Source organism: Bactrocera oleae, chromosome 3, assembly GCF_042242935.1.
Source record: "Bactrocera oleae isolate idBacOlea1 chromosome 3, idBacOlea1, whole genome shotgun sequence".
Lineage (NCBI taxonomy): Eukaryota > Metazoa > Arthropoda > Insecta > Diptera > Tephritidae > Bactrocera > Bactrocera oleae.
This window is the reverse complement of record NC_091537.1, coordinates 49,938,097-49,946,223: the sequence shown is the minus strand read 5'-3', so window position 1 is coordinate 49,946,223 and position 8,127 is coordinate 49,938,097. Positions and strand designations below refer to the sequence as shown.

The following is an 8,127-nucleotide window of genomic DNA, read 5'->3' as shown; positions in this document are numbered from 1 at the left end:
TTGGATTATTTCAACCAGTTTGATGAAGGAATAGAAGGTGAATTAATGTTATTGCTAGTACAATAAACGGTAGAATAAAATGAAATGTGAAAAATCGGGTTAAAGTGGCGTTGTCTACTGCGAGTCCCTGGGTATGAGACCACTGTACTAAGTCGATTCCTAGGTATGGAATAGCTGACAATAAATTAGTAATAACTGTTGCTCCTCAGAAAGATATTTGTCCCAAGATAATACATACTCTATGAAAGCTGTTGCTATTACTAAAAGTAAAATTAGGACTCCCACTAATCATGTGGGGGTGAGTAATTATGATCCGTAGTAAATTCCACGCCCTACATGTAAGTAAAGACAAATAAAAAAGAATGAAGCACCATTGGCGTGAGGGATTCGTAGTAATCAACCATAATTTACGTCACGACAAATGTGGTTTACGCTATTGAAGGCTAAATTAATGCCTGCGGTGTAATGTAAAGCTAGAAAGAGTCCTGTGAGAATTTTAATAATTAAACATAATCCTAGCAATGAGCCATAGTTTCATCAGTCTGAAATATTAATAGGGGCTGGAAGGTCTACTAAAGCATTATTTGCAATTTTAAATAAGGGGTGTTGGGTTCGTAAAGGTTTGTTCATTAGTTTATAGGTCGGAGAGGTCCGTAGAATAGTTTAGTAATTTTTACTACTGCAATTAGTGTAATTAATAGCTAATTTATTAATAAAATTGTAATTAGATTTGTTGGGAAGTTGTATAATTTTTGTAGGTTTAATGAATTTTCAGGTGTGAATAAACTAATATTAAAATATTCTAAGCTTTGTAGGAATGAGAGTGTTGAAAGTTTATCTATCAATAAGGAAATAAGTATAACAACTATTATAGTTGCAATGTAAATAGTGGATAATTTTATAGATGAAGAAAATATTTCATTTGAAGCTAATGAGGTTACATAGATGAATAGCACTAGTATTCCTCCTAAAAAAAACTAAAAATAAAACATAGGAGAATCAGAATCTTTTTGCTATTAGTCCTGTTAATAAACAAATTTGTAGGGTTTGAATTAAAAGTATTAATCCTATAGCTAAGGGGTGGTTTATTTGAACAAAAATAAATCTTGAAATTAATGTGGAAGAATATAAGAAGAACTGTATAATTTCAAGAGGTAGTTTAATTAAAATATTAATTTTGGGGATTAATGATAAAGTTATTTCTTTTCTCTTGAAGTTTTAAAAGCCTAAGGCTTATTTTTGGTTTACAAGACCAGTGTTTTTATTAAACTAAATATTAAAACTAATGTTAATAAGATTGTATTGAGGATTGCCTTGTTTTTTATTTTTAATGGGGAGATTTTTTTTTGTTTCTAATCGTTAGCATTTGTTGTCAATGCTTTTGAGAATGGAGTATATTGTGTTGAATTTATTTTTTCTTTTGTTTATTTATTTGAGCTTAATAGATTATAGAAGATTTTTTAGCATAATGTTTTTAACTTTTAGAGTATGTGAGGGTGCTTTAGGTCTTTCTATTTTAGTTTCTATAATTCGTAAACATGAAAATGATTATTTTCAATCATTTAATGTTTGAAAATGTTAAAATTAATTTTTATAATAATTTTTAATATTTCTATTTGTTTTATAAATGGTTTATTTTGAATGGTTCAAAATTCATTATTTATTGTAACTTTTATTTTTATTATTTTAAATTATTGTACTAATTATTTTGTAAAGACATTATTTCTTATGGGTTGATTTTATTAAGATTTTGAATTTGTACTCTCATGCTTACAGCTAGTGAGTCTGTTTATAAATATAATAATTATAAAAATTTATTTTTATTTAATGTTTTAATTTTGTTATTGTTTTTGGTTTTAACGTTTAGAAGAATGAATTTATTTATATTTTATTTATTTTTGAAAGAAGATTAATTCCTACTTTATTTTTAATTTTGGGGTGAGGGTATCAACCTGAGCGTCTTCAGGCGGTGGTGTATTTATTGTTTTATACTTTGTTGGTTTCTTTGCCTATATTAGTCATAAATTTTTATTTATACCTATAATAGTTTAAATACAATGGATTTTTATTTATTAAGTAATTATACGTTTAATTATGATTTGCTTTATTTATCTTTCATTTTATCTTTTTTAGTTATATGTATATATAAATATTAATCGGTTTATTAAATTAGTACTTATATTTGTGTTATTTATAACGTTGTTGATTGTTAGTCTTAATTTAATTAGAATTTTATTGGGATGAGACGGGTTGGGGTTGGTCTCTTACTGTTTTAGTTATTTATTTTCAAAATGTTAAATCGTATAATGCTGGGATATTAACAGCTTTATCTAATCGAATTGAAGATGTGGCATTTTTATTGGCAATTGCTTTGATATTAAATTATGGTAGATGAAACTATATCTTTTATTTAGAAACTATAAAGTATAGTGTGGAGATAGAAATTATTGGAAGATTAATTATATTAGCTGCTATAACTAAGAGAGCTCAGATTCCTTTTTCATCTTGATTGCCAGCTGCTATAGCTGCTCCTACACCTGTTTCTGCTTTAGTTCATTCTTCAACTTTAGTGACTGCTGGAGTTTATTTATTAATTCGATTTAATATATTATTAAGTGGTAGATGGCTCGGGAATTTGCTATTAATGTTATCCGGGCTAACCATATTTATAGCTGGGTTAGGGGCTAACTTTGAATTTGATTTAAAGAAGATTATTGCTTTATCTACTCTAAGACAGTTAGGGTTAATAATAAATCTTATCTATAGGGTTTTATAAGCTTACCTTTTTTCATTTGTTGACTCATGCTTTATTTACGGCCTTTTGGTTTATGTGTGCTGGAGCAATAATTCATAATATAAATAATTCACAAGATATTCGTTTAATACCAGGGCTAATACCTATATGGTTTGTTTACCTAATATTTTGCAGCTATTAACTTTATTTGTTTGTGTTGTTGGGGGAGTATTAGGGTATTTAATTTCAAATGTTTCTTTATTTTATTTTAATAAGTCTTTACATAATTATTTGGTAAGCTATTTTTCTGGTTCAATGTGATTTGTACCCTATATTTCTACTTATGGAATCATTAATCATTCTTTGATTTTAGGGGGTAGGGTTTGTCATTTGATCAAGGTTGGTCAGAATTCATATAATGATTTAGTTAATTATTCTTGGTATATATTTGTTATACATAATAATAGTTTGAGGGTTTATTAATTATTATTTGTTTTATGAATTATTTTTTTATTTCTTTTTTTTTATGATATTTTAATTCAAGTAGCTTAAGATAGAGTATAATACTGAAGATGTTAGGGTAATTGTTTAATTCTTGGGTATAGTGTATTTATTTTAGTAATTTATAAAAATAAGTAATTTTGTTTTTACAATGAAAATGTAATGTTTTCTTTTAAGCTATTGTATATAAACGGAAGTATAAATGGATATAATTAGAGAATAATCTCAGTTCTATCATTAACAGTGATAAGCCTCTGTTTGGCTTCAATTAATAGACATTTAATTATTAGGGGCTATTATATAAAATAAGGGTATTAAATACCTAAGATTAAGTCGAAACTAATTGCAATAAATCGCTTCATATTCTTGGGTTTTAGGAAGATTGAATATTTCAATACTTTTTGAATGCAAATCAACTGTTCTAATTAACTACAACCCTAGTTTGATCAATTTAGTATGCCTTGATTTCATTCGTGATATAGACCAATAATTAGAATAATAATAAATACAATTCTTGTTGTTGTTCATACTATTACGTTGGAAGTGGAGATAATTAAAATTATAGGTAAAATAAGAGCATCAAAAATTAAGAAAATGATAGTGATTAAAAAGAACCGAAGTGAAAAAGGTAGTCGAGAGGATAATTTAGGATCGAATCCACATTCAAATGGAGAACATTTTTCACGATCTGTAAGAACTTTTTTTGATAAAATAGATGCTAATATTATTACTACTGTTGCAATAATAACTAAAATTGATGCTATAATAGCAATTGAAAAGATTATCTGTACTACTAATTAGTAGACCTTATGATTGGAAGTCAAATATACTTATATACTATACAGATAATTATAAATTAGCCTCCTCATCAGTAAATTGAGATATATAGGAATAGTCAACCAATATAAACAAAATGTCAGTATCATGCAGCTGCTTCGAACCCAAAATGATGAGTTTTTGAAAAATGATTATTTAAGTGGCGGATTAAACATACAAGTAGGAATGAAGTTCCGATTAATACATGAATTCCATTAAATCCTGTTGCTATGAAAAAGGTAGAACCATAAACTTAGTCTGCGATAGTAAATGGAGCTTCAATGTATTCATACGCTTGTAAAATAATAAAATAAATTCCTAAGAGGACTGTAAAAAATAGCCCTTGTGTAGCTTGTGATTGATTACCTTCTATTAAACTGTGATGAGCTCAAGTTACTGTGACTCCCGAAGATAAAATAATTGCTGTACTTAGTAAAGGAATTCGGAATGGATTGAATGGTTGGATTCCGGCCGGAGGTCATATAGCGCCTAGTTCAATAACTGGGGATAATCTTCTATGGAAAAAAGCTCAGAAGAAAGATACAAAGAATAATACTTCTGATAAAATGAATAGGATTATTCCTCACCCTAAGGTTATGAGTAAAGTATGTAGGCCTTGGAAGGTCCCTTCTCGAGAAACGTCTCGTCATCATTGGTAGACCGTTAAAATGGTGATTATATTACCTAATAAAAATAATGTAATGTAATCTACTAAATGGAATGGGTGGTTTGAGTGTGTTGACATTAATTTACTTCACTAGAGTATAGTGTTCTTAACACTGCAAATACATATGATTGAATAATAGCAACGGCTGATTCTAAAACTAGAAGAGCAATTTGACCTATTAATAAAAATGATACGATTAAGTAAACATACTTATGTATATCTCACTTCAAGATGTTTTTTGTTTTTTTTTTCAATATAATTTTCGCTGACGCAAACTAAAATATAGCGATAAAACTGAGACTAAGTTTATGGCCTTCAATATAAGTCAAGAAGATACCAAATTTGATTGTAATTTAATCACGATTTCATTTAATAATGGATGTTAATTCTTTCTCATCTTTGCCACACCTGAAGGAATTTCCTGGCCTTTGAGTCTTGCGAATTACAAGAGTATAAAATTTTTCCACCCTAGGACACATTATCGGGTATATATTGACCCTAGCTCCAACATACTTTTTTTAAAATTCAAACTTCCGTTTGGCTTTATATAAACGTAAAATATTAGATATACAAAATTTTAATGCCGAAAATGTGTGAAATTGATCCACGAGTTTCCCCAGCATACATGTACTACTTATGGTATAATCGTATGGTATAATTTATTTCGTTAATTTTATAATTTAATAAAATTAAATGGACAGTTTTCTTAAAAATAATGTGGTTTATCGCTGCATATGAATGAAATTGGTCTAGACCTTTGTTTAAACCTTATACCTCTAATATACTGATTTCCGCTCCTTTCGAACAACAGCAACCTCATATACCCCACATATTAAATCTAACCCCTTTGGTTCAGTTTATATCACATATACCATGTTTGAGTTAAATAGCTTATTTTTGTTAGAGTTAACATTTCGGAGAAAAAATAGTATCTATCTAAAATAGTAAATATATTTTTTCGGAGGAGGTTTAGAAACATGCTTTTCGCATCGTCATTGTGTTATCACAGCAATGGTATGTGCCACTTGCTGGTCACTAAAAAACTCTCCTCTAGGGAACCGCTTTCGCATTACTTCAGGGTGGCGTTCTATATTTCTCGTCTTAAGACTTACATGTTATTACCTGCGTCCAGGTCCCGTTTTTTAATCCGTTTTTTAATGTCGTTTTCTATATAATTTTTCGCGTTCTTCTTCCAAATTTCCTCGTTTCGGAGCATGACAGTTATGATGTTATCCGCATTCAGGGTGCCGACCAAAGTGTAGAGCCTATTTCGCTGCGTTTGCCAGCGTGTGCATTAGAAAAATATGTGTTCAGCGTCGTCCTCGATCTCGTCGTTGTATATACAGGACGGCTCTTCGACTTTCCCCATTTTATATAGATACTTCCTGAAATATCCATGCCCGGATAGCATCTGAGTAGTGTAGAAATCCACCTCACCATGTTCCCTGTTAGACCATTATTTTATGTTTCGGATTAGCCTGGCCGTCCATCTACCGTGGCGTCCTTGCTCCCAGCGAGCTTGCCATTGTTCCAAAATGTCGCTCTTTATTTCCTCTTTTGTAGCGGCAGCATCTGTTCCTTGTTTCTTCAACGTCCACATTTTCTTTTGTTCAAATGCTAGTAAGTCGATGGGTGTGTTTCCGCTTATCACATATACAGCTTCGCCCGAGACTGTACGGTATGCCGATGCTACTCTTAGAGCAGCTGTACGATACACTTTTTTTCTTGCCCATAACTCTGCTCCCTAGAGCAAGACATTTAGTGTTGTCGACATCAAAAACTTCCGTTTTTCCTGTCTCGGTCCTCCGATATTAGACATCAGCCTGCTCAGTTGACTTGTTATTATGGACACTTTTTTCGCAGCGTGTTGAATTTGTGCCCAGTAGGTAAGCCTGGAATCTATTCTTACCCTCAGGTAGTTGACAACCTTTTGTGTCCTTAATGTTTCTGTTGTTGTCCTCATGTCTACTATAGTCGGAATATCGTCGGGCATATCGAGGCTCAATATGCCGTCGTAACTGACGTTCCAGAGGTCTGGGACGAGGATTGATCCCTGCGCTGCTCCGGACGTGACCTTCAAGTGTCGTGGTCCTTCCGAGGTTTTATACAGCAAAACCCTGTCTTCCAAATAGCTTATCACCATTATGCTGAGATATGCGGGTATTTTAAATTTTTCTTCTAATGCTTCAATCATGTTTTCCCACCCAGCGCTGTTGAAGGCGTTCCGAGCGTCAAGGGTGGCGAGTAGAACAACTCGTCTGAGTTTATTGCATTATCTGTGCACTTCTTCTACGCTCCTCACTACATTCTCAATAGCCCCCAGTGTTGATTTACCCGGTCTGAAACCGAATTGTTTCGGTTGTAAGCCGCCTGCCGTCGTGGTTGCTTCTTCTGTCCTCGGTTTCAGCATTCTCTCAAAAAGGTTACCGGCTGTGTCAAGCATGCAAAGAGGCCAGTATGCTGATGGACTATCTGGATCACCTGTTCCTTTACTGATTTTTAGTACCTCTGCTGGTATTCCGTCTGGTCCGGGTGCTTTGTTGGGTTTAAGTTTTTTTGCCGCCGTTTGCAACTCTTCGATGGTGAAGAGGCGTGCGTCGTTGGGTGGTTCCGTCGGTCTTATTTTCTCGGCTATTGAATCATGTATGGGAAATAAGGCATTGACGATTTTATCCATTTTATATGTGTTCAGTTGGTGGGGTGGGGCCCGACCACTTAGTTTTTTCATAACGACTTTATACCCTAGACCCAACGGGTTTATGTTTAGGTCATTCCGAAGCTCTTCCCATTTTGCTTTTTTGCTAATTTCGATAGCCCGCATTAGTTCCTTCTTCGCGGCGTGGAGATTATACATTTCTGTTGTTGCATTACCTCTTCGTCTATTTCTTGTGTAGACCCGTCTTAGGTGAAGGCACGATCTTCTTAACTGAGCAATGTTCTCTGTGCACCGGTATGCATCGCGTTTTTGTCTCCTGCTTTGGCTCCGAGGCATTCCTTTACTACATGCTTGGGTGATTAGCATTATTGTCTTCTGTACGTTGATCAATAACATAAGTTAATAAGATACCAAATAATAATCGAATAATATATGTTGAATTCTTTCGCAACATTTTTATACTTTCGCAACATGTTGCAACAGAGTATAGTTTTGTTCACCAAACGGTTGTTTGGATCACCTAAAACTAATCGAGATAGATATAGATTTCTATACACAAATATTTCTTCTAATATTTGGTGATAATCAGTGGATAAGTATATTTTCTCAGCCATCATGTTGAACTTATAACAAAATATACCAGACAACAATGTAAAAAAGTTTCTTAGAGTGCTGAACTTTGTATAGAGCAAAAATATCTTCCTAGAAAAAATCGCGTGAGATAAATATTAGTAGTGTAGTAGCAAAATGGCT

The 8,127-nt window shown here is 32.4% G+C and overlaps 1 pseudogene; it reads right to left on the bottom strand.

The window, feature by feature from the left end:
- Nucleotides 1-609: 609 nt before the first annotated feature.
- On the bottom strand, nucleotides 610-1,768 carry LOC118680968 (NADH-ubiquinone oxidoreductase chain 6-like; annotated as a pseudogene).
- Between the last annotated feature and the right edge of the window lie 6,359 nt (nucleotides 1,769-8,127).